The sequence below is a fragment of the Cynocephalus volans genome, chromosome 7 (genome assembly GCF_027409185.1).
Source record: "Cynocephalus volans isolate mCynVol1 chromosome 7, mCynVol1.pri, whole genome shotgun sequence".
NCBI classification, from domain to species: Eukaryota; Metazoa; Chordata; class Mammalia; order Dermoptera; family Cynocephalidae; genus Cynocephalus; species Cynocephalus volans.
In genome coordinates, this window is record NC_084466.1 from 66222856 (window position 1) to 66247133 (window position 24278).

The following is a 24278-nucleotide window of genomic DNA, read 5'->3' on the forward strand; positions in this document are numbered from 1 at the left end:
AAGAAAGCCTGCCCATTTACAATAGCTACCCCCAAAATAAAATACTTAGGAATTGAGTTAACCAAAGAGGTGAAAAATCTCTATAATGAGAACTACAAGCCACTGCTGAGAGAAATTAGAGAGGATACAAGAAGATGGAAAGATATCCCATGCTCTTGGATTAGAAGAATCAACATAGTGAAAATGTCCATACTACCCAAAGTGATATACAAATTCAATGCAATCCCCATCAAAATTCCAAAGACATTTTTCTCAGAAATGGAAAAAACTATCCAGACATTTATATGGAACAATAAAAGACCGCGCATAGCCAAAGCAATGCTGAGCAAAAAAAATAAAGCTGGAGGCATAACACTACCGGACTTTAAGCTATACTACAAAGCTATAATAACCAAAACAGTATGGTACTGGCATAAAAACAGACACACTGACCAATGGAATAGAATAGAGAATCCAGAAATCAACCCACACACCTACTGCCATCTGATCTTTGACAAAGGCACCAAGCCTATTCACTGGCGAAGGGACTGCCTCTTCAGCAAATGGTGCTGGGATAACTGGATATCCATATGCAGGAGAATGAAACTAGATCCATACCTCTCACCGTATACTAAAATCAACTCAAAATGGATTAAGGATTTAAATATACACCCTGAGACAATAAAACTTCTTAAAGAAAACATAGGAGAAACACTTCAGGAAATAGGACTGGACACAGACTTCATGAACACGACCCCAAAAGCATGGGCAACCAAAGGAAAAATAAACAAATGGGATTATATCAAACTAAAAAGCTTCTGCACAGCAAAAGCAACAATTAACAGAGTTAAAAGACAACCAACAGAGTGGGAGAAAATATTTGCAAAATACACATCTGACAAAGGATTAATATCCAGAATATATAAGGAACTCAAACAACTTTACAAGAAGAAAACAAGCAACCCAATTAAAAAATGGGCAAAAGAGCTAAGTAGGCATTTCTCTAAGGAAGATATACAAATGGCCAAGAGACATATGAAAAAATGCTCAACATCACTCAGCATCCGGGAAATGCAAATCAAAACCACACTGAGATACCACCTAACCCCAGTTAGGATGGCTAAAATCCAAAAGACTCTGAACGATAAATGCTGGCGAGGCTGCGGAGAAAAAGGAACTCTCATACATTGTTGGTGGGACTGCAAAATGGTGCAGCCTCTATGGAAAATGGTATGGAGATTCCTCAAACAACTGCAGATAGATCTACCATACGACCCAGCTATCCCACTGTTGGGAATATACCCAGAGGAATGGAAATCATCAAGTCGAAGGTATACCTGTTCCCCAATGTTCATCGCAGCACTCTTTACAATAGCCAAGAGTTGGAACCAGCCCAAATGCCCATCATCAGATGAGTGGATACGGAAAATGTGGTACATCTACACAATGGAATACTACTCAGCTATAAAAGCGAATGAAATACTGCCATTTGCAACAACATGGATGGACCTTGAGAGAATTATATTAAGTGAAACAAGTCAGGCACAGAAAGAGAAATACCACATGTTCTCACTTATTGGTGGGAGCTAAAAATTAATATATAAATTCATACACACACACACACACACAAAACCGAGGGGGGGGGAAGAAGATATAACAACCACAATTACTTGAAGTTGATACGACAAGCAAACAGAAAGGACATTGTTGGGGGGGAGGGGGGGAGGGAGAAGGGAGGGAGGTTTTGGTGATGGGGAGCAATAATCAACCACAATGTATATCGAGAAGAAAAAAAAAAAAGTCTACTGATTTAAATGTTAATTTCATTTTAATAAGATCTTCACAGCAACATCTAGACTGGTGTTTGACCAGACAACTAGGCACCATGGCCTAGCCAAATTGGTACAGAAAATTAACCATCACACCTGCCTGAAAGATAAATCAACATTAAAGGAGTCTAAACTCATCAGTGTCCTCTGTGGAACTTTCACTCTGTCTGGAGAGTAATTTTTGTGTACATGTTTTATCTGAACTCCTTGCTACTAGGCTCTTTTTTTTTTTTTTTTTTGGTAGAAACATGTTCATTAAGAGTAGGCAGGCTATATTGCCTTTATATGCATCGCAGTGCCTTACCTGGGCCAGCAAGTGCCAGTGAACGAGAAGGGGGTGATGATAGAAATAACGGCACAGGCTCTGCAACTCTGCAACCAGATATTGCTGAAATCAAGGTAATTTTAAACAGTTATTTGACTATTGTAGGCTTGTGTCCTCAAAAATATAAAATGGGAGCAGTCATATTTTTTAAAAAAGATTATAGATTTATTGGGAGGGGAGATTCTATTTTAATTCATATTTTTATTCTCCCCCCACACTTAGCAGAAGTTACTGTGTTCTACCAGGTCCTCTCTAGGTACTTCATGTTCATGAAATCACTTAGTCTTCAGAGCAACCTTATAGAGTGTCAGTCCATTTGAGCTGCGGTTGTAACAAAATACTAGAGATTGAGTGGAATATAAACAACAGAAATGTATTTCTCACAGTTCTGAATGCTGGAAGTCTGAAATCAAGGTGCCTGCCGATTCGGTGTTGGGTGCAGCCTCGCTTCCTGCTTCGTAGACAGTCTTCTTGCTGTGGCCTCGCGTGGTAGAAGCGGCATGGGAGCTGTCTTGTTCTCTTTTATAAGGTTCTAATCCCACTCACGAGGGCTCCACCCTCACGACCTCACCATCTCCCAAAGTCCATGACCCTTCATACCGTCACCTTGGGGGTGAGGATTTCAACACATGAATTCTAGGGGGACACAACACTGAGTTTACAGCAGAAGGGGTAAGTCACGTACACACACAGACACAGAGCTGGAAACGGCGGCATGGGATTAGAGCCCAGGTTGGCTTCTTTCTCAGGCCCACGTGGCCTCCCTGCAGAATGCTCAGAGGTTTCTTCCATGATTCCCTCTGCCACGCAGGCCCTCCCTCCACCTGGGCACCTGCTTCTCTCCCAGATCCAGTTCCTGATCAAGGCTAGACAGGATAGCAGTGCTGGCTGTGCCCTGGACCAAGGCAGAAGTAGGATGGAAATCCAGCCCTTGTTCCTTGGAAGCTGGTGAGTCCTAGCCCCAGGCTGCAGCTAACCGAGGAGGGGATACCCTGTTGTAGTTCTAATACACAGAAGGGTCTTCCTTCCCACAGCATCACCTGTAAGTGTTAGCTGGGCCCTAGGACTGACCATTCCTTCCTCCAGGCCCCACCAGCATAATTGCTCAGGAATGTTCGCCTCCTGCCTCCCACTTCCCGGTAGTGACCCTCTGGAGGGTACCATACGTCACAGGTGTCTTGTTTATCTCTTGTCCATCACAGGGACAGGCACTCTTCTGCTTAAGGTTTGTTGAGCAAATGGATAGAAAGACGAATTAGGGAAAGGAAGAGACTCGATGTATTTCTTAAAGTTGCAAGATCATTTTATCCCCTTCTTCATCCCTACAACAAATACTTCTTAGCACCTACTATGCCTGTTGTCACAGTGCAGACAATGGGGATATAAAGGTACCTAAGATACTCTGGTTCTGGGCCACAAGGAGAAGCTCATTTATTCTTTTCTACCACTTTATGTAGAGAAGGAAAACAATAGACTTACATCAAACCGGTTTCTTAAAATACCCTATTAGTTTTCCTGGCGTTTCATGCTTCCAGGCTCCTAATTACTTAACATGCTCAAAATAGAAGAGTCTTTTTATGTACACAGGAGAAGGAACTGATAAACACTGGCGTCCCTGGGGTGTGGGAAATCAGGATTTTGGAATGCCTTCTCTGACACGTGTTTCCCATCTGTTTGTTTCCCTGAAGCACCCACTGCTCCCCATCAGGACAAGGCCCAGGCTGGCCTCCCAGGCAGAGCTCTTTTCCTCCCACAGCATCTGCTCCCCTCCCCATCGCAGCAGACGGTAGTGCTAATTGTGCCCCAGACTGTCATCCACAGGAGCCTCATGGCTCATCTTTGAGTAGCAAAGTGAATTGGCTAGTCTGGGCAGTTCCTAAGTGGCATGATGTTTGGACCTCCCTAATGACTAGCATAAAATAATGCAATTTCCTAGGCTCTGTGGAATTCTGAAGTCTCCAGCTTTTAAAGCTACTGCAAAATACTCTTTAGATACTAAATACATAATACACTTCGTGGTATTTTTTTTTTTTTTTTCTTTTTTGGACCATCAGCTTGTGCCCATTCTGCTACACATGCCCAGTTTAAGAGGCACCTGCTGCCCCTATTTTCTATTTTCAGGGTTGTTAAATGGAGAGAAGCCAGATACACTAAGGAAATAGTAGTGCCGAATTAACGTGAGCATCATGTAAATGCTCAGCAGTGCTAAGAGGAGCCCAGGGTTTCTCCCAGTAAGAAGAAATTCCCTGGTATGGGTGAGATGGATTTATAATGTCAAAGGGGTCTATGGTTTGTAAACCGAGCATTTGCTAATGGTAGGTGGTTGTGTAATCAGCATCTCAGAAATGTAAATTCCTCATCACTTAGATGTTGTCAGATTGGACAATATCTAATGCAGAGGGTCATTGGAATGATGACATCAGCCACGTATAAAGTGTGGCATGAGCCTAGTACATGGGTAGGGCCTGGTACATGGATGGAGCTGGCTGTTGGACCATTTGAATGTGGTGAACATGTGTCCCTCATGAGGAGCACATCAGAGTAGTCCAACCCTCAGATCACAGAGGTCTTGGGTTCATTCTGAATATGAACCCAAGGTTTACACAAGTGATAGAAGAGCTGAGAGGCCAAGCATGGGACTCTGGTAATACAGATTAGCACAAGAAGCCATTACCATGCCTGGGCTGCAGAGGGAGGAGACACAGGGAGGAGATCGCTTTCCCCAAGGCCGGGGTCTCCCAGCATAAGCTGGGGCTATGGCCAGCCAGGTGGGCTGGAGCTGGAGCCAGAGCCACAGAGGACACACAGCAGCCATCAGAAATGCCACCTGCAAAGTGGATGGGGAGAAATCCCCTGGCTTCTTTCTCCTTTTCTTCCACCTTCCCATTTTCCACCAGTGCCAAATCCAAAAGTTGGGTGGACACAGGAGTCTGAGCCTTAGGGGTGAGCCCCCTACCTCACTGAGTAGAGAGCAGAGCAGGGGAAAAGTGAGGAAGGGAACTGAGGGAAACAGGCCTAAGTCCCGGCCAGTCCAGTGGTAGAAGTACCTAATGAAATGGTCTGGCTTGGGGGTCTTCATCTGGTGTGAAATTTTGTTTCCAATCTATCTCCTCCCCTCCTGGTCTTGTCCCCAACCTTCCCCAGGCCTATTCCCAAGTGTTCGTGAGTTTTCTGCTCAAGCTGGTTCATTCTCATGTTTATAGATGAGAAGGGAGGAGAGACAGCAGCCCGGCTGTGGCTTCACCCACCCTACTTAAATGCCTGAGTGCCTGCAGCAGCTGGGGGACCAAGCCCAGAGGGGAGTCAGATGACCACACTGCTCCTGCTGCGCATGTGCTCTGCCCAGAGGGGGGGCAGAAATCCCACGCAGGCTCTCTTGGGGATCCTGGGGTGCTTTGGCCCTGAGTTTGGATGCTGGTGTCCTGTGAGGAGAGGCCTCCCTCCTTGAGTCCCCTGCATTAGTGCCTAAAGCTCTGGCTTCAAACTCAGGCTCAACCCAGGAAAGGTAGAGACTAGAATATTCTTTAGCATTATTTGGAGAAAATGGCATCTACTGTGTTAAACTTTATGTTGACAAACTCCCTCTTACATTCTATCACTGAAATGAACTCAAAGCCATCCACAACAGTCTACCATCGTAAATTTGGGAAAAGCTTCATGCATCAGGGGAATAAAATTTAAAAAGCAGTTTATTCTCCCAACTATGGCACATCGTATTGATGGAATATAATTGATTATTAAAATATTTATGCTGATGGGGGAAAATGTGTTACAGTGCAAATGGAAGAAAGCAGGATGCAAATTTATGTCAAACAAAGGCAGCAACAAATAAGCAAACAATGGCTTAGAAAAATGTCTGGAAGGGAATACACTAAAATGTTGTCTTTGGGGGGCTAATATTCTGATTGATTTTTGTGCAAAGAAATTAAGTTTACCCCAGAAATTCCCAGTTCAGGAACTGGTCTTATCTTTGTATCCTCTTTCCTTCCCCATCCCCAAAGCATTGTAGGCCCCAATTGTGCATGAAGTCCATGGAGGGGTCCCCGGTGTGTTTCCAAGACCATACAACAAGCCGTGCTAAGATGTCATCAGACCAACTCTTGAATATCCATCAGGTGTTCTTACCTGGCCACATGCTGCCTGGGGTGAGGGCCACAGAGGTAGGAGTAAAGAAGGATTTACCTTGTCTGGACCAAAGCTGCAGAATCCAGGGAGAGAGCCTCAATGTCTGGTCAAGCAGGGCCGGTGACACCACTGTTGGGATTTGGAAGAAACCTGATGGGAATGATGAGCAATTACAGATTTGGAACCACACCAGTGGGTTTAGAATCTCTCCTGTACCATGCATTTTTCTGAGGTTCTAATTCTGTGATCTTTTTCCAGAATGCTACATTCTTAGTCACTAATTTGCACTAAGTGACTTCACTAATTTGTTTCCCCAGGGCAGGAAAGGCTTTGGATATGCAGCAGGAAATTTTAGGGGTCTGAGAAAAGGTAGGCTGAAAGGGAGGGAAGGGTCTGATAAGGGAGAGAAGAATGTGAAGGTAACTTTGGCTCCCTTCTCCATGTTCATGCCTCCACAGTAAATGCCTGCCCAAACCCTACAAGTCATGCCGTGGGACTCACAAGGGCTGTTGGCGGGGTCCCTTAGGAGTCTTCTGATTCTCATTCTCACACAATATTCTGCGAGGAAAAACTCACCTCTTGCTGGAATTCCTAACTTGGCAATCCCTCACCAATTAGCTCAACACCTTTTTAGATAGCACTTGACAGAGGGGTGTGTGTGGTGTGGGTGTGGGTGTCACATGACCAGCCCAGTACAGTTGTCCTGCAGCCCCTCCTTCCTTCCACTCTCATTGGACTGCAGTGGCTCTTAACGCTTGCTCAAGCCTCAACACCTCTCCTGGGAACTGACAGTGCTTGGGAAAAAGTTGTTCTTTCTGAAGGGAGAATTAAACATGAGCGATTGAAAATCAAAACAAGCTAAAATAAAGTGCAAGCCTGCTGTGAATCAGTTGAACCTATTTGATGTTTCACAACAACCAATTACTTTCTGCCTGGATTTTAGGTTCTCGTGGTCTGAGGAGGTAGGTGTGTGAGTTCCCTGGGGCTGCCGTAACAAATTACTGCAAACTTGGTGGTTTAAACTAAAACAACAGAAATTTATTCTCTACAGTTCTGGAGGCCAGAGTTTGAAATCAAAGTCTTGGCTCCCTCTGGAGGCTCTAGGGGGACTCATTCCTTGCTTCTTCCAGCTCTACTGGCTCTAGGTATTCTTTGCTGTGGTTTCATCACTCTCATCACTTCTCATGGCTGCCTCTGTGTGGGACTGTCACAACTCCTTTGGCCTCTCTTTTGTAAGGATACAAGTGTTTGCATTTTGACCCACCTGGATAATCCAGAATGAATTCCTTCCCTCAAGATCATTAATTAACCATAGCTTTTGCCATATAAGGTAATATTTACAGGTTCCAGGATTAGGATATGGGCATATCTTTCGTGCCACCATTCAGCCCACTACACTAGGTGTGATGATGGTTAATTTTAGGTGTCAAATTGACTGGGTGAATGAGTTCCTAGAGAACTGGTAAAGCATTTCTTTTGAGGGCATATGTGAAAGTGTTTCCAGAGGAGACTGATGTATGAGTCAGTGCACTGAGTAGGGAAGATATCCCTTCAATGTGGGTAGGCACCATTCAATTGGCTGGAGGCCCAGATAGAACAAAAAAGGGAAAAACATTTCCTCTCTCTTTCCTGCAGCTGGGACATTTTCTTCCTCCTGCCCTTGGACATCAGAACTCCAGGCTCTCTGGCCTTGGGACTCCAGGACTTACACCAGCAGCCCCCTTTGCCCTTTGGGTTCTCAGGCCTTTGGAGTGAGAATTACACCATCAACTTCCCTGGTCCTGATGCTTTTGGACTTGGACTGAGCTATCCTACCAGCACCCCTGGGTCTCCTGATGAGCTTGCAGATGGCCTGTTGTGGGACTTCTCAGCCTCCATAATCATGTGAGCCAATCACTCTAATAAATCCCCTCTCATCTGTGTGTCTATGTATCTATCTACCTACATACATACCTGTCTCACATTGATTCCGTCTCTCTGTAGAACCCTGGCTAATAAACTAGGTAATTCTTTTCTCTGTTTGTCTTATCATAGAATAGACTCTTACACATAAAATTTGTTGCTTTCTAAATGCATGAGTTTTCAAGTTTTGCTTCCATTCTTTCCTTTTGTTAATGACCTAAGTAGAAACATGACTCACGTAGACTTCTCCCTTCGTACTTAATCTTGCATTATGAAAACAAGCTACTCTCTCCGAATAAAATGAGATTGCATCTTTTTATCACCTGGCCATGTGTACAAAGAAAGGGTGTTTGATGGGTACTTTTTCATGAAGTTACTGCTTAAAGAGCTCAGGCTGTCCTAAAAGTAAGTCTGGAAGAGGTTTCTCCTTTCCCCGTGGCTTATAGATTCAGAGGTAGGGGGGAAAAAAGAGGCATTTCCTTCATTATCTTTCTAACATTCTTGAAAAATGTCATGTTCTGCTTCTTGAAAACTTCATATGCAACGTTTAGCTCCAGGAGTGTAGGGTTGAATTTTTTTCACTTTGTTTATTTTAATGAGATGGATATTAGTTACTTTATTGGACTTTTATTGCAGGAGAATGAAAATCTATAGTGATTGCTTATATAATTAAATATTCTTTCAAGCTCTTTTCTTCCTAAAGATAAGAAGGGTAATGCTGTAATATCTGTACACTGTGAGTTTCCAACTGGGTTAATCAGATATTAGAAGTAGAATCCCCAGGCCTGAGATGGGGAGAAGGCATGGGAGGGGAAAGAAAAGCTCCATTTGGGCATGGAGGGTAAATGCTGGACATAGCCCTATTCCCCCTTCCCATGCATACCAGAGTTCCCCCTCCCCCCTAGGAAACTACTCCTGGCCAAGGTAGTTACCCAAGGAAAGGCACGTCCCCTTTAAGACAAGGGAAGACTGGAAGAAGCAGGGACCCTAAGTAAAGGAATTAGCATGCTGGTGCTGAAACACTCAGGTGCCAAGAGAATAGCAAGTAGATTAACTTATCTATTCAGCCAGATCTCCCATACCCTCTGAGTTATGTGCACTGGGTGAGGGTTTGCGCGTAAGCTTGCAAATGATTTATGCCCCTGCTTTGATCTGTTCACTATATAACTGTTGCATGTACTCCATGGCAGTGTGGCTATCTAGCTGGCCGGCCACTGTCAGTGACTACTGTAAGTCTAATAAACCAATGTCTCTACCTATTGTATTACTGAGTGAGTTCTTTGGAGTAGGCAAACACTATGCGAGTGCCCTATCAGATTTGGGGCTCACTTCAATAAGGCCCGCGATCCATGGTCTTATTAAAATTGGCCATGGTCGTGCATAATGTAACATAGACCAAAGCAGAGAAGAGGGAGGAAAGAGGTCAGAAGACAGAGCTTTGGGGAAAGCTCATATTTAGAAAAGGGGTGGAAGAAAAGGCATCAGAAAGGGGATAAAGAAGAAGTAAACTGAGGGGTGGAAAAAGAACCAGGAAACTTAGAAACAAGGAGGAGACAGTTTCTAGAAAGTGGCAGTGGTTAACTGTGCAAACAAGAGGGCAAGAAAGAGGACAACTGAAAAAAGACCTTTTACATGAACAACGAGGAGGTCATTGGTGACCTTTGGCAGCATTTTCAGCAGATTGGGCAAGGCTCCCTGGAGTGCAAGTGAGTTGGAAAAGCAAGTGGGTGATGGAAGTGCTCTGAACAGCTCTGAAGTGCTGTAGGGGTGAGGTGGGGTTAATGTTACTGTCGTCATGGAAACAGAAACCATATAGGAGAACTAAAAGCCACTTAAAATCCCTGCCTCTAGCCCATTGTATCCCCTTGGTCTCCTGTGAGTTATGCTGATAAGAAGCAGTCAGAAGAGGGGCAGGGCAATTTCGGGTTTCTTCCTTTTAGAGGTAGTGCCTAACTGGAAATCTTCCTTCTTTGTCTTGAGAAGGAAGCCAGCTAGCACCAACACCCACACCAGCTCCTACAAAACACAGATGACTGGCTGACCCAAGTTCCTTCCTTTCTTTCTATTGGCTGACACTGTTCATAAAATATTATTTGCTGTTTCACTTTTCTTTTAAATGAGCAAGATGAATTGCTGGGAGGAGAAAGGCAGGAGAGATAGAGAAGACACAAGCCAAGGCAGCTGACAGACAGAAACCGTCAGGTGGGCATTTTTGTCTTTGCTTGGTTAATTCATGGTTGAGGATTGCGCCTTGATTCTCACTTCATAGTCAGAGGAGTAAATTTTGAAAACTAAATTTATTTTGTTCTACTCTAAATAGTAGTTTAAAGTATACTGGGAAAGCACAGCAGAGTAGGAGGGAGCAAAAACCACCACTGAGACAGCCTATAATTGACATTTGGGGGGTATTTCATTCTCATTTTGTGTGTGTGCATATAATTTTAGTTTGATGTTCATAGTTGTGTCCATATAGTACGGATGAGTTTATACCCATTTCTTCCAGTACAGACTATGTTTTTCCCTACATTGCCATAAATTCTTCATAATCATAATTTTAGATTGCTGCAGAATATCACATGAGATTTACTACACTTTACCAAACATTCCTCTATTTTTGGCCATATAGTGTCTTTCCTATTTTTATAGACTGAGTCATTTTATTACATAAGACATATTTTTTCCATTCAGGGTCTTGCTTTGAGGAGAGAGGAGGTTAAGTTTGAGAATGTATGTTTCAGTGGTTTTTCCCAGAAGCGCAGTGAGAGTGAAAGTGTGTGAGTGCATGAGCTTATAATCCAATCCATTCATTATCCCTCACATAGTACTTAACTATTTATGAAATATGTTTACATACATCAGTTCATTTGACCCACATAATAGCCTTATGTGCTGGAGAGTATAATTCTTCTTTTAAAGTTGGTAAGGATGAAGCCAAAGAGTGTAGGATCTTTACCAACGTGGAACCAGAACTGGTCCAATCTGGTTGAGCCCAGGGAATATGCTTCCTTCCTTACACCCTAAATAATGGATATCGTAAAAAATTAGTCAAATTTTATGTCTATACAATTGAATGCTCTTTAGCCTGTTAAGTAATAACATTGATGTTTATCAGTTGGCAAAGAAAAGTGAGCACAATACAGCAATAAGAAAAAAACAGGGTACCAAACAGCACTGTAATATGTTTCCATTTTTGTTTAAAATATTTACATATATTTGAAGAAAGATAGAAGGAAGCATATGCGCAAAAATTTAGATATGTCTAATTAGTGGTAAAACTTGTAATTTAATTTTATTTCAGCTTGTATTACCTTGTTATTTTTACCACAAACACACGCTACTACTGTAATAAATGTAAAGAAATTAAATAGAATTGTTCGTGTCTTTCTGGTTGGCTCTTCTCCAGGTGACATGGGCCCAACTCCTTTGACTTGGCCACCAAGAAGCCTCCTATTTAATTCTCTGAGTTTTGTACCATATCGTCACAAATCTTATTGCTCGTTAGCTAGCACTGACTGAGCATTTAGCATGTGTCAGGCACCAAGTTAATCACTTCACATCCATTTTCCCCATCAATACTCCATTCCTTCCTTGGCAGCTGAGAGTTTTGAAGCTCAGAGGGGTGGAGTGAAGTAATAAAAGTGACAAAAAGGCAGAGCCGAGACCTGAGCCCAGGTCCTTTCTATCTCAAAAGCACACATTTCCATCCATTATACCATCCTGCCTCCCCATACATCTGGGGTCATAAGAGGAATCCCCACCACTAAGCAACACCCACTTTGGAGGAAAGATATATATTTGTGCAGTGTACTCACTGCTATGTGTCAGGATCACCTCGGGCATTGCTAGTGCTCTCCGCGATAACACTTGCTGATCTGTCTTTCTTCTTCTGTCTTGGGAATCAGAGGCTCAGATTCAGAACAATTCTCTGGCCTTACTTAGATCAGACTTTGGGTTCGTAACAGATACCTCCAATCTTCCTTAATACACTGAAGAACTGCATTAGGAAATGACAAACAATTGTTGAGATTTTTTTATAAAATTAAATCCATGATCAACATCATAGACTCATATGCTATATTAACCAAGGAGAGCTGAGGAAAGTTTTTGGGACCAGAGAGAAGACATTTAGTCAAAACAGTGCTTTCAAACAAAAATGAAGTCGCACAGGTTGAATATCCCTAAGCTGAAAACCTGAAATTCAAAATGCTCCAAAATTCAAAACTTTTTGAACACGGACATGATGCTCAAAGGAAATGCTCATTGGAGCATTTCAGATTTTGAATTTTTGTATTAGGGATACTGAACTGGTAAGTATAACACAAATATTCCAAAATCCGAAAAAATCTGAAATCCAGAACACTTCTGATCCCAACCATTTCAGGTAAGGGATACTCAACCTGTATCTCCAAGGAGCTCAGAGCTGTCCACATATGCTATTTTTTTTTCCCATTGAATCTGTGTGTACTCTTTAAAATTAATTTATTATTATTATTAACATTCTAGGATGTTGTGGAGCAGTTGGAGGGGTGGGGGAGAGGAGAAGAGAGAGGGATATAGGGTGGGAGGAGGAGGAAGGGGGGCATGGCCAGGCGTGGCACCCCCCTCTTTCCAGCAGAGGAGCCCAGGGGGCTTCTGGTGGTGGCTTGGTCATGGCTGGGCTGGACGTAGACTTCAGCGGGGTGTTGCTGAGGCCCTCAGCCCTGCCCCACCCCAGGAGTCCAGGGTGCTTCCAGTGGCAGCTTGGTAGTTGTCACTGGGCTGGATGCAGATGTCTGGGGGTTATGGCTGAGGTCCTCAGTCCCTACCACCTCGGCTTGGGAGCCCGGGGCACTTCCAATGGCAGCTCAGTGATCATTGCTGGGCTGGATACAGATGCCGGGGGAGCGTGACTGATGCCCTCCCCACCACTGACCCCAGCTTGGGAGCCCAGCCTGAGGGGCTTCCAGTCCTTCTAGGTTTTATAGGTGTTCTTTGGTGGTGTTAGACCTTTACTGGTTAGTATCAGAACTTTGTCTCTGATCTGTGGGGCTTTTGTTTTTCTTCTAGTTCTGTTTTGGATTATTTGCTATTCCCACCACTTAAACTCTGCACTGGAACTAATTTGTAGTCCTTTGGTTCCTTCTAAAATAGGGGAACTTCCTGTGGGAACCAGCACTTGAGCCCTGTGGTTGAGCTAAATTGCTGCTTTGCTGCTGATTCTCTGGGGAAGGCTTTTTGTGCAGCTCAAGTTTTAATTGTTGACCTTGTAAGTACTTCTGGGTCTTGTGAAGTCCAGTAAATCCGGGTTGTGTGGCAACTCTGGTCTGGGCCTGAGTCTTTCCAGCAAACTGCACCCCCTGCAGTTCTACATTCCTGCCCAGTGTCCACTGTGTGGTCCTGTGCTGATTGGAGGGCAGAGCAGCTGTCCATGCTGAGCCTCAACGTTCCCCCACTGGGCCCATCTCCCCCACCACACACACTCCAAACACTTCGCATGGGGCAGGTTGTGCACTGGTCCCTTGTGATGACTCATCAGCCTCTGAGTGGATCCTTTCTCAGTTGTCTGTGGTCCCTTGCTCCTGTGTGGGTCCATGGGAATCCTGTTAGTGATCTTACTGACCTGGGGACACCAAGGCTCTCTTCTCCCCTGCAGCCTCCAAGCAATTTCATACTAAGGGCACAGCTGTGGCTTTTGCCAGCTCTTGCTCCATGTGCTCACCAGGGCCAGCCTAGAAGTGATTGGAGCTCAAAATGGTCAGAGTTGTCCCTTCTTTCTCTCATCATGGCTTCTCGTGCCTTCATGCACTCCGTAGGTCTCTCCTCCTCTTCTTCTGAGCTCTAGTGGCCTCAGCTTGGCAGTCATTACTTTTTAATAGTTGTAAATTGGTTGATTGTGGGAGAGGATGACACTGGGTATTGTCTATTCTGCCATCTTGGTCAGAAGTCCTGAATCTGTGTTTGTTTGTTTATTGTGGTGACTGAATGTTAGTGGTTAGGATTAACATGAAAAAAAAAAAGCTACCTTTGGAGAATATTAGAGAAAAGAAACAAGGGGATTTAGCTAAGACAGAGGTGGGAAGAAGGACGTCTGAGACAAAGCCATGGATCTTGTTCCTGGAGGCAGAGGTATCCCCTCACATGCTCAGATGCCAGCCTTCTGCTAGGCTTCAGGCCCTGCTACAGCCCTTAGGATAAGTTATTCTCTGGGAGCACTTGTCCCCTTAAAATAACACAAGAAAGAATGAAATCGTGAAAAGATTCCAGTTTTAAGGGTGTAGTCATCCACAGATGTGTCCACAATAGGCACCTTTTTGCACATGGAAAGGAATTTCCATGGAGAACGTGCAAACTGACCAATCAAGACAATAGAGGGGAAAAAAACTTGTCAGCAAAAGACAGAAAAAATGCACCAGTTGCTAAACCACTAGTCGAATGCTGGTGCTTATAAGATTTGACATTTTGGCCAAACAAACACTTTCCTAGCTGTCATTTCCACCCTTACAGATCTTTGCCCTAATGGCAGCTCTGGCAATACACATCTTGGGGGGTCTCTTCTTCCATCTGTCCATGTACATTTGTGGTAAAGGATGTCATGTTACCACATGTTCTATGGTCAGAACAAAGTTCTCCTTTCAGTGGAGGGAGGCCACAGCTGGTGTACACTGCATGTCCAGCCCCATTCCCAGGCTGGGCCTAATAGTCAATTTTTCCAGAAAGCCCGGCAGCCTTAGGCAGAGGTTTTGAGGCTTCCTTCCAGGCAGGGAAGGGTCTGGTGGCTCCCGTGAGTTCTCAGGAGTCAGAGAGAGTGCTAGAAAGAGAAAGAGGCAGACATAAGCTGAAGGACATGTGCGGATCCATAGCTGGTAGAAATCACTGAAAAGTTGACACGCCAATTACTCTGATTTCAAGAAAATGCTCTCATTGGAATACTTAATATCATACAATATGGTATCTGTGGCCTTTAGGACTAAAATGGAAAACCAAGAAAATGACACAAGTTATTTGGGGGATTTCTGAATTTTCTCTGAACATTATGGGATTTGGTCAAGAGGCAGGTCAGAAAGACCAACCAATAGCCAACATCCCTTAAAATCTCTGATACCTCCTTCCCCCATCTTGGTGGATTCCTGAAGAATCTGAGGAGAGAAGGGGAAGGGGGGCTGGAAAATGTGCTTATAAAAGAAGCCACTTAGATTAGGCAATTGCAAAGGAGAAACTGCTCAGTGCATTTGGTCCCCACAAGGACCCTGGTCTGTCATGGCAATTGAGTGCTGTATCAGTCCATTTCTGTTGCCTATAACAGAATACCTGAAACTGGGTAATTTGTAAAGAAACAGTACTTATTGCTTACAGTTTCAGAGGCTGGGAAGTCCAAAGTCCAGGAAACAGATCTGGTGAGGGCTTTGTTGGTGGTAACTCTACACAGCAATACAGGGTGTCACGTGGTGGATAGATTGAGCAGAAAGAGGGAGAGCTTCTCATGAGCTGTCCTTTTAAAGCCATCAGAACCACAACCACGACCACCATTAAACCATCAAATGGATTAATCCATTCACTATGGCGTGGTCCTGATAGTCTAATAACCTCGTCAAGGCCCCACCTTTCAATTATCATAATAGGATTTCTCACCCTCAACAGTTACAGTGGGGATTAAGCTTCAGTGAGTTTGGGGGGACATTCAATCCACAGCACATGTTAATGCCACACCACTTGTTCTGCAAGGGTTCACTCAGATCTTCCCTCCAATGAAAAACAGAACAGTTTCGGAGACTGCTCCTCAGGGGCTTAAAGCTATCCCAGGAATCTGCAGAATCCTGTGAAAAATACACCAAATTTTATGTTTGCTGAGCTCTAGGGCAAGTCAGACACGATTTGGTTAGGATACAAGAGGAGAAAATCCTATGAGCTTTGAGACCTCCAAATGTGGCATCTTAACTAAAGGAACTCTTAAGAGAAAGGCAAAAATGAGACAATAAAATCCTACCCAGGCCTCAGAGAGGAAACCTCGGTTTCCCTGCAGGGTGAATTATCAGGCCCCTGGACTTTGGATGAGAAGTCCCTTTCTGCCCCAGAGCTGTTGAAGAGAATCTCTGCAGTACAGAAAAAGTGAATTGGAAAATTTCCTCCTTGGGCAACTTCCAAAGCCATAAATGCTTATTTAATGGGCCCTAGTTTGCAGCACATCTAATGACAAACTCTTCACCAATGTGCCAAGCTGCTGACTCAGACGGCATGCATTCAGAAAACAAAGGGTCATCAGCCTGGTGGCCCATGAAGTGACTTGCACTTTGGGGCTCTTTGAGGCACTTTGGGGGTGACAGGGTGGAGGAAGAATCAGAGCAGCAAAATTCTCCAACGTGCTGAGTCTGTGGAAACAGGGCCCTATATGGTTTACTCCCCTCCACTTCTCTTACTCTGGAAGCCTAGAGACCGTCTCAGTTCCTCATTCAAAAGATGTTGCAAACTCAGTTCTTTACAGCTGTATTTCTGTTTTGATCTCAGAGAACTTAATCCACTTTACCCCTTTGAAAAAATTCCAAAAACATAAGACCATTTCTGAGAGTCCAGAAAGGTCCACAAAGCTTTGCATATCTAACATGACATCTGGGGTTTGCTGCAACTGAGTTCTGAGTTAACAGTTTAGATTTCAAGAACAGACTCACAATGATATTTCCCAGTTCTGGGGGCCACATTAGCTCAGCACTCTGGGGCCTCTGTGGTTGTGAGTGACAAATGTGTTGTAGAATCTTCTACTCCAGAGGGTTGTGTCCTCTCTGCACACTCTTAGGGAGCTAATTTTGCGAGCCTTTGCAGTAGCAACAGATCACATTTACGTGTTGCCTTCTCTGGCACTTTCTCTGAGTGAGTCACTGGCCTGAGTGCCATTCCTATATATCCTCTCACTTCATCCTTACAACCGCCCTATAAAGGAAGGACTATTATTATCATTATCCTCTTTTCACTGACAAGGAACTGAGGCTCAGGAAGATAAAAGTTGCCTGCCCAAGGCTGTGGAGCTGGTGAATGAAAGAACCAGGACTCAGGACCTGAGTCTGTGCTCTTCTCGGCTGCTTCCCTGCAGCAGGAGCAATCACTGGCAGGCCTCCCAACATTTTTTTAACCATTAAATCATCTCTCAGTCCTTGCTTTGTCACTAATGCCCTGAGAAGTTTTTTCCCCTTAAGACTTTGTCTAAGTCCCCAGTTTGAGTTTTCATAACAACAGTTGACATCATTGAGTGCTCATCCTCTGTGAGATACTCCCCACTCATTATGCAATTCATAGTTGAGGAAACTGAGGCTCGGGGAAGATAAATCACTTGCCCAAGATCCCACAGCTAAGTGGCAGATTTGGCTCTATTACCTTATATTGACTCTCTCCTGTCAACGTTTCTGTGAATTATAGAAAAGGTGTTCTGTTTGCCATTCCCCAGTATGCAGTAGCTCTGGGAGCTAAAATTCCAGTTATGCTCTAAAGTTATGTGAAGAGCATTATTTTTGGGTGAGCTGTGATTTGCGTGGTGGGTTATTAAAGCAGAAGCCTTTTACTGTGGGGAATTCAAACCCACAGCAACAGGGTGGTTAGATGTGAGGAGGAGAAGGAAACGCTTACTGGAGCTGCAAACTCGCCTGGACCATTAAATCCCATGTTTCTGTGTCTAACGCATGCACTTGAAGAGTGTGTTACGGTAACGCTCATTTGTCCAGTGATGAAGAGTTTATCAAGTTCCCTCAAATATGCTCTTGGTAGAATAGGGTTTGCAAAATCCTGTTCCTCCTACAAATCTGATAATCAGGAGAGGCCAGCATGACAAGTCTGCCTAACACATATCTACCAAAGCACATGAAGAACTAATCTTAGGCTGCAGTAGTTTAATCACATGTGTTGTAGGAACGATAAAAAAGTGAGAGGCTCATGGGAAGCGTTAGTTGGGTAAGGTGATGTGCCGAAGGCAATGCACATGTTGAAGAAGAAGAGGATTTGGCTCAGCCAGAGTTAGGCCCCCTACAGGTTGGGGAAGGGAGGCTGGGCAGAGGACAAAACAGCAGCATGTAAGGCACAGGAACATGCATGAAGAAGTGCAAATCCAGGTCTGGGCTGTATGGTCTCAAGGAGCAGTAAAATTATAACAAGGATGCCAGCTCCACAGTCTTCCAAGCGTTGTTACATTTGATCCTCTCAGAGCCCTCTTCAGATATGGGATCAGGGGAGCATCATTATCCCCACTGCACAAGTAAGCTTCCCCAAAGAAGCTAAGTGATGTGTCTATACAAGGCCATCAACTTAGGAAATGGCAGACTAGGAGCCAGATCTCTGTGCTGTGTCTACCATCTGCCACTTCGTTGTACAGTGCCACTCATTGGTGTTGACTCTCATATATGAGAATACAGGTGTGGCTCGGGCCAAGTGGTGGACAGTCTTGTATTTCTGGTTAAGGAATTTGCATTTGGTCTGATAGACAAGTATAAGTTCGTGGGGAAATAAAAATGGCATTTTAACTAGTTAAATCCAGCAGTGGTGTTCAGATCAGGAGATAGCCATAATTTCTCGTCATTGGCTAGCAAAGTCTGAGCTTAGGATGGTGAAGTTTTACACATAAAATAAGGATAAAATACAAGATACATCATGTAAGAACAATGGATATAACTCTGTCAATTGATTGGACTGAGGTATAAAAGAAAGAAGAATTAAGGAAGATATCCCAATAGTGATCACCAGCTGAGTGGGATCAGTTTGAAGAGAAGAGTAAGCTCAGGTAGGGTTTGAGGTGGAGGCAGAATCTCCAAATAAGACTGTCCTGTAGGCAACTAAGAGAGTGGGAGTATAGATCAGGTTAGAATTCAGGAGAAGTCACTTAAGTTCTCCTGGCTCAGGCTTTTTCTTTATTTGTAAAATTGAGGGAGTAATGCCAACTCAGCCTGTCTCAAAAGATAGCCAAGTGGAGCAAATGAGATAAGTGCAACAACAACAACAAAAAATCCTTTGCAAACTATAAGATGAAAATATGAGGTGTCAAAAGGCATATCTGGGAAGCAGAGACAGGACGATGACAGCAGAGTCTGCATGGTGGGTGAGTCCTTTGAGCGAACAGGGAGAGCGGTGAGCTGAGCCCCACGGCAGGGTTCCAGTGGTTGTCCACGACAGGGTGAAGAGCTACAGTCAGAAAATGGACAACCTTGGGGCCTCAGGGCCACAGAAGTCAGAGAAGTCATGGCAGTTTCAAAGACTTGAGGATTAAATTCTATGGAAGAACTGAGAGGGAAGTTTGGTAAAAGAGAGCAGGAACAAATGACCTTATCTTGGTGATGTCAGATTCAGAGCAGGGTCTCAGCTGAGATGGAGGGGAGGGGGCAGGGCAGCCTATGGCTATAGATTAGGAAGAGGAAGATGAGAAAGGAATGACAGCAGTGAGCCCACTGGTGCAGGGAATCAAGGTGTGAAAGGACAAGGAGACGTGACAGAATTCCAGTGGGTGACAGAGTTAGGTAGGTGGGGAGGACACTAGCCTGTGGTTGACCTCCTGCTATGCAGAGCAAACACATTCTTTCATTTAAACTCAGAACAGTCCTAAGGGAGCAGCTTGATTAGCCTCATTCTAAAGATGAGGAAGCTAAAACTCAGAAAGCAAAGGTCATACAGCTAGAAAGTGGGAGGCCGGGAGTCAACCCAGGTCTGCTGGAGTGTGCAGTCTACGACAGCACGGCTCAGCTGTGTGATCTGCGAGAGCAGGAAAAATGAACAGGGGAAGAGACTGAAGTCACGTGAAGGAGATGGGCTGAGAGTAAGAATCGAGGTGTCTCCAAAGAGAAGAAGGCACGCGTCTGCCCTCCCTGACTCTAAATCTCCTTTCAGCAACAAACTTTGCAGCTGCAGAACTCGAGAGCATCCTCTCCCTCACTGTGGCCATTTCTCCACTGCTGCTCCTTTATCAGCTCCTGCCCTTGGACTTCACCCCACCCCTCTGATAACTGACAACCTTCTTGTTGGTATGTCCCCTGGTACGTTTGCCCCCATTGACAGCTCCCTCCTCTTAAAAGCGGTCTTTCTCCTGGCCTCTTTGGCATTGTGTTCTTGGTTCACCTCTTAGTGTTTGTCCAGCCTCCTGTTCTCCCTGCCTGTCCCTTAATTGTTGATGGTCTCCAGGCTCTGTCCTGGACCCCCTTTCCTTCTCTGTATGAGTCATCCACTCCTCAGGGCCTCATGAAAGGTCACCATTCATTCATCAGGCTCACTTTGCTCCTCCTCTCCAGCTCTAGACTGTAACAAGGAAGTTCCATTTGCCTGTTGCGTAAATGCCCCAAATTGAACTCCTTATTTCCTCTTCCCAAACAGCATCTTCCTCATATGTTCCTTTTATTAATGAAAGGCACCTCTCTCCTCACCAAATACCTGCGAGGATCCTTGACTCACCTGTTCCCTGACCTTCAGCATCGAGTCCATCCACACCTCCAGTCAACTCTCACTCGGTTCTATCTCTCAACCCCGTCCGGGTCTGTGCACCCCCTCTGCCCTCAGCATCCCCCGCAGCGCTCTGCACTCAGGCCTGCCTCCCCCAAACAGTCCTCTGTCTGCTGCCAGAATCACCTCTCTAAAATGCACATCTGCTCCCCACCTTTCGGAGGCTCCCTTTGCCCTCAGGACAAAACGCAGACTCCTTAGTATGGAAATAGGCCCCTCCTGAACCTCTCTCTGCCTGCCTTTCCCTCCCTCGCATGCTTCACCTAGACTGTATTGCTCACACTTCCCAGAATCTGCACGTGCTCTCGGCTCTGGGCCTTCGCACATTCTGTTCCCCTGCCTGGAGTCCCTGACCCTCGCTCCTTGGTCAGCCTCTCTCTTCAGAGCCTTAAAACACGCTCCCTTGTCCTCCAGGCTGGCTGTGACCCTTCCCACACATTCTCACAGCACTCTAGACTTTTCTTTCTGACAGCCTTCTCACTCACAGAGCTTTGTCCTATTAACTTGCCCAACTCGTTCACCCCTCTGGAGGTTCCTTTAGGTCAGAGATTGTGTTTTCCCCACTGTCATGTATACAAGGCCTAATATATGTGACTCAAAAGAGGCAGACAGTGGCACGATTGAGAGCTGGCAACTGGGTTCAAGCCCCATCCCACCACTAACTGATGCATGCACTTGGGCACACAAGCTCTTCCGTGTCTCTGCACTTTGGTCTTCTCATCTACACAATGACTAAATCAGAGTACCTAGAGCTCTTATCAAGTAATAGTGCCAAGGACTGAGGATTGCTTAAGTTAATACACATAAGGAGGCTGGCAGAGTGCCTGGCACAGAATAAACCAGCACAGTTCACTGTTGCTCCTTGTTGAATGATTGAAGCAGGGGTGGGCTGAGAGGGGAAATGTACTTTTCTAGAGCCCTTGAGCCAGCCTGGCCATGACTGGGTGGCTTGAAGTGAGGAGCATCAGTCAAAGGCCTTGAAGTCAATTCACCAGAAGGATTTTCAGTGTGGAAGTTAGAAGTCCCAGAGAAAGTGGCCAAATAGAAGACTCAGAATGTCACCCAGTAGCCACTAGAGAGGCTGCAGGTGTGGCAGGTCTACCAGTTCTCCCAGGTTAGGTGCTGCCACCCTGCCCCTCAGTGTTGCTTTACACAAAATCCCATCATTAGTTCCTTGTAAAGATGATGCAAACTGCGTCAACCTTTATTTCCCTGAAGATTATCTGCTCTTTACCAATTTACCACAATGTCAGGGCTGCTGTCCTGGTATGTCTGAGTCAGTGTGTCTGGGCACCATGGTCTTGTGGGTTCTGCAGGCAAGACACAGGTCCTTATCTAAGAACTGAAGGTAGTCACACCTGTGGGGCCGTGGTCAGTGTTAACAGGGGGAGTCGGGGAATGGGGGAAGACTGGGTGACAATGTCTAATGATTTCATGAGAATGCATCAAAAGATATTTTTTTCTAGGTATCAATAAAAATAACTTAAGTGCGATTTTGGACAGTTGGAGTTCAGCTTTGCTATTACCATGAAAGCATTCTAAGCCTTAATGTAAGCTATTTATCTTCATCAGAGCATGTTTGGCTTTCTTCATAACTCAAATATGGAATCTCCATCTGCTGCTGCTGCTGCCAGTTTTTTCTTTGTTGTTGAATTACAAGTAAAGCTGCAAGAGACAAAGTCTTAATTCTTTCTTTGTTCTGAGCTTCCTTTCAGTACAGTAAGCCGAGCACATGCTCACTCCTCTCCCATTAAGGCAATAGAAATTATGCTGTTAAATTATTTCCCAGCTTCCCTTGAACTTACGTCTTCATATATTTCTCAGCTTCCTGTCACATACTTAATTGGTCTAGCTGGTTTTTATAGTCACATCTAGCAGGCAATTTTTCTTCTTCTTTTTTTTTTTTCTTTACAGTCTAGTGAAAGGTTGCAGTGTGGTGTAGTAAAATATATTTTTTATGGTCAGGAAAGAACAATCAAAATATTTTAAAGATTTCTCAAGAGAAAGTGTTGAGCTAGATGGAATTTTTAATCCAGGCTGGCCCTGCTTTTTGTTGGTGGCCTTCAACTACATGAGGTTTTTAGGAAGGGTGTTTGTGTATTTTCTTTCTTTAGCTTGCTGAGAGTAAGATGCTCTTGGTATGAAAACCCCAGCCTCTGCAGGTATCCTTTCTCTACAACAGGGGCTGCTTGACAGCCATCATCCACTCTCACTCCCTGCCCCCAGCCAGCCCCTATGGGGCTCAGAACCAACCCCAACCTCAGGCAGTGTAATTAAAGCAACTCTGGGACTCGGTGTTACTCTTGGTGTTGATCTGATTCCGAACTTGGGCCTCAATTCTAAAATTAGGCTTCTCTCTTGTTCCTCAGATTCTGTTCCCAACTCATTGGGAGAAGTGGACCCCTATTTTGGTGTATTATTCCATCTGAAAATAGGTAATTTTCAAAGAAATGAAATTTATTTCTTACAGTTTCAGAGGCTTGGAAATCCAAAGTCCAGGAAACACATCTGGTGAGGGCCTTCTTGTGGGTGGTGACTCTCTACAGCAATGCAGGCTATCACCTGGTGAGAATGGTCTGAGCAAGACAGCTAACCTGCTCACTCACTGTCCTTATAAATCCATCAGAACCATGCCCATGATCACTCATTAAACCATCAATGCATTACTCCATGAATGGATCAATCACTAGTCCTCATAATCTGATCACCTCTTAAAGGCCCCACCTTTCAATTACCACAGTAGGATTTCCCACCTTCTTAACACTCTTACAGTGGGGACTAAGTTTCCAATACATGAACTTTTGGTGGACACATTTAACCCATAATACTTGGAATTCTTGTTCTGGGTCTCTGTGCCCAAGGCTTTGTCTAGCATCTAGGCTCTCCAGGACCCAGGGGCTGCCTGCACTGGCCAGGCCTCTTTGCAGGTCCAAAGTGTCTCTCCTTACACTGTGTCCTGATAGTAAGGGCCTTGCTGCTTGCAGACTGACCTCCCCTATAAGTTCTGCTTTCCTCCCCAGGTGCTCAAGGAGTCCCTGCTGCTGGTGTCTGTTGTTGGTCTCCTTGCTCTCCTCAACTCCTTGATGGAACACCTGTTATCATATTTTTTGATGACCTCTTGTCTGCGGTTATGCCTGCTGGATTCTGTGCCCTGCCTATGATAAGGGACTTTCCCCCAGTCTCTGACCGTGCCTCTGAAGGTTTGCCACACCCCAGCAACGGGGAATCCAGGACCGGGTCCTGAGCCTTTGAGGCGTCCCTTCTCACTGCAGTGCATAAGCCCTGTTGTCTTGAGATGCAACAAGTGGTGGTCTTCATGGTCAAAGAGTTTAAGAACTTGATTGCTTTAAAGTCTATTGATACTTTTTTGGACCCTTCTCTGACTTCTCAGATAAAAGCTTCCCCTGAGTCTAATAGAATCTTGGCTCCAAAGTCAGGTTCTGTAAGACTAAAGTAGGTTGCATATGGCCATATGGATGAACAGGACCCTGTCCTTCTCAATAAAAGCCCAATTGTAATGAAACCCTTCAGTGAGAATTCCTCTGACTGGCCACATACCAGTCTTCATTCCCGAGTCTTGTCTCCTTGTCCTTAGGGTCTGTGAGTCAACTCTGGTTCTAGTGCTCTGCCCATCCGGAACTGACACATAATAGTGACATCGATCCAAGTCCACATTTGCT

At 44.8% G+C, this 24278-nt stretch overlaps 1 protein-coding gene across 1 annotated transcript in view; it reads left to right on the forward strand.

Annotated features, from left to right (window-relative positions):
* Positions 1-10300: 10300 nt before the first annotated feature.
* Positions 10301-24278, forward strand: part of CYSLTR2 (cysteinyl leukotriene receptor 2) — a 35746-nt gene continuing 21768 nt past the window's right edge. The window contains exon 1 of the mRNA XM_063101652.1: positions 10301-10362. The gene's annotated coding sequence lies outside the window, so the exon portion shown is untranslated. The remainder of the gene's footprint in view (positions 10363-24278) is intronic.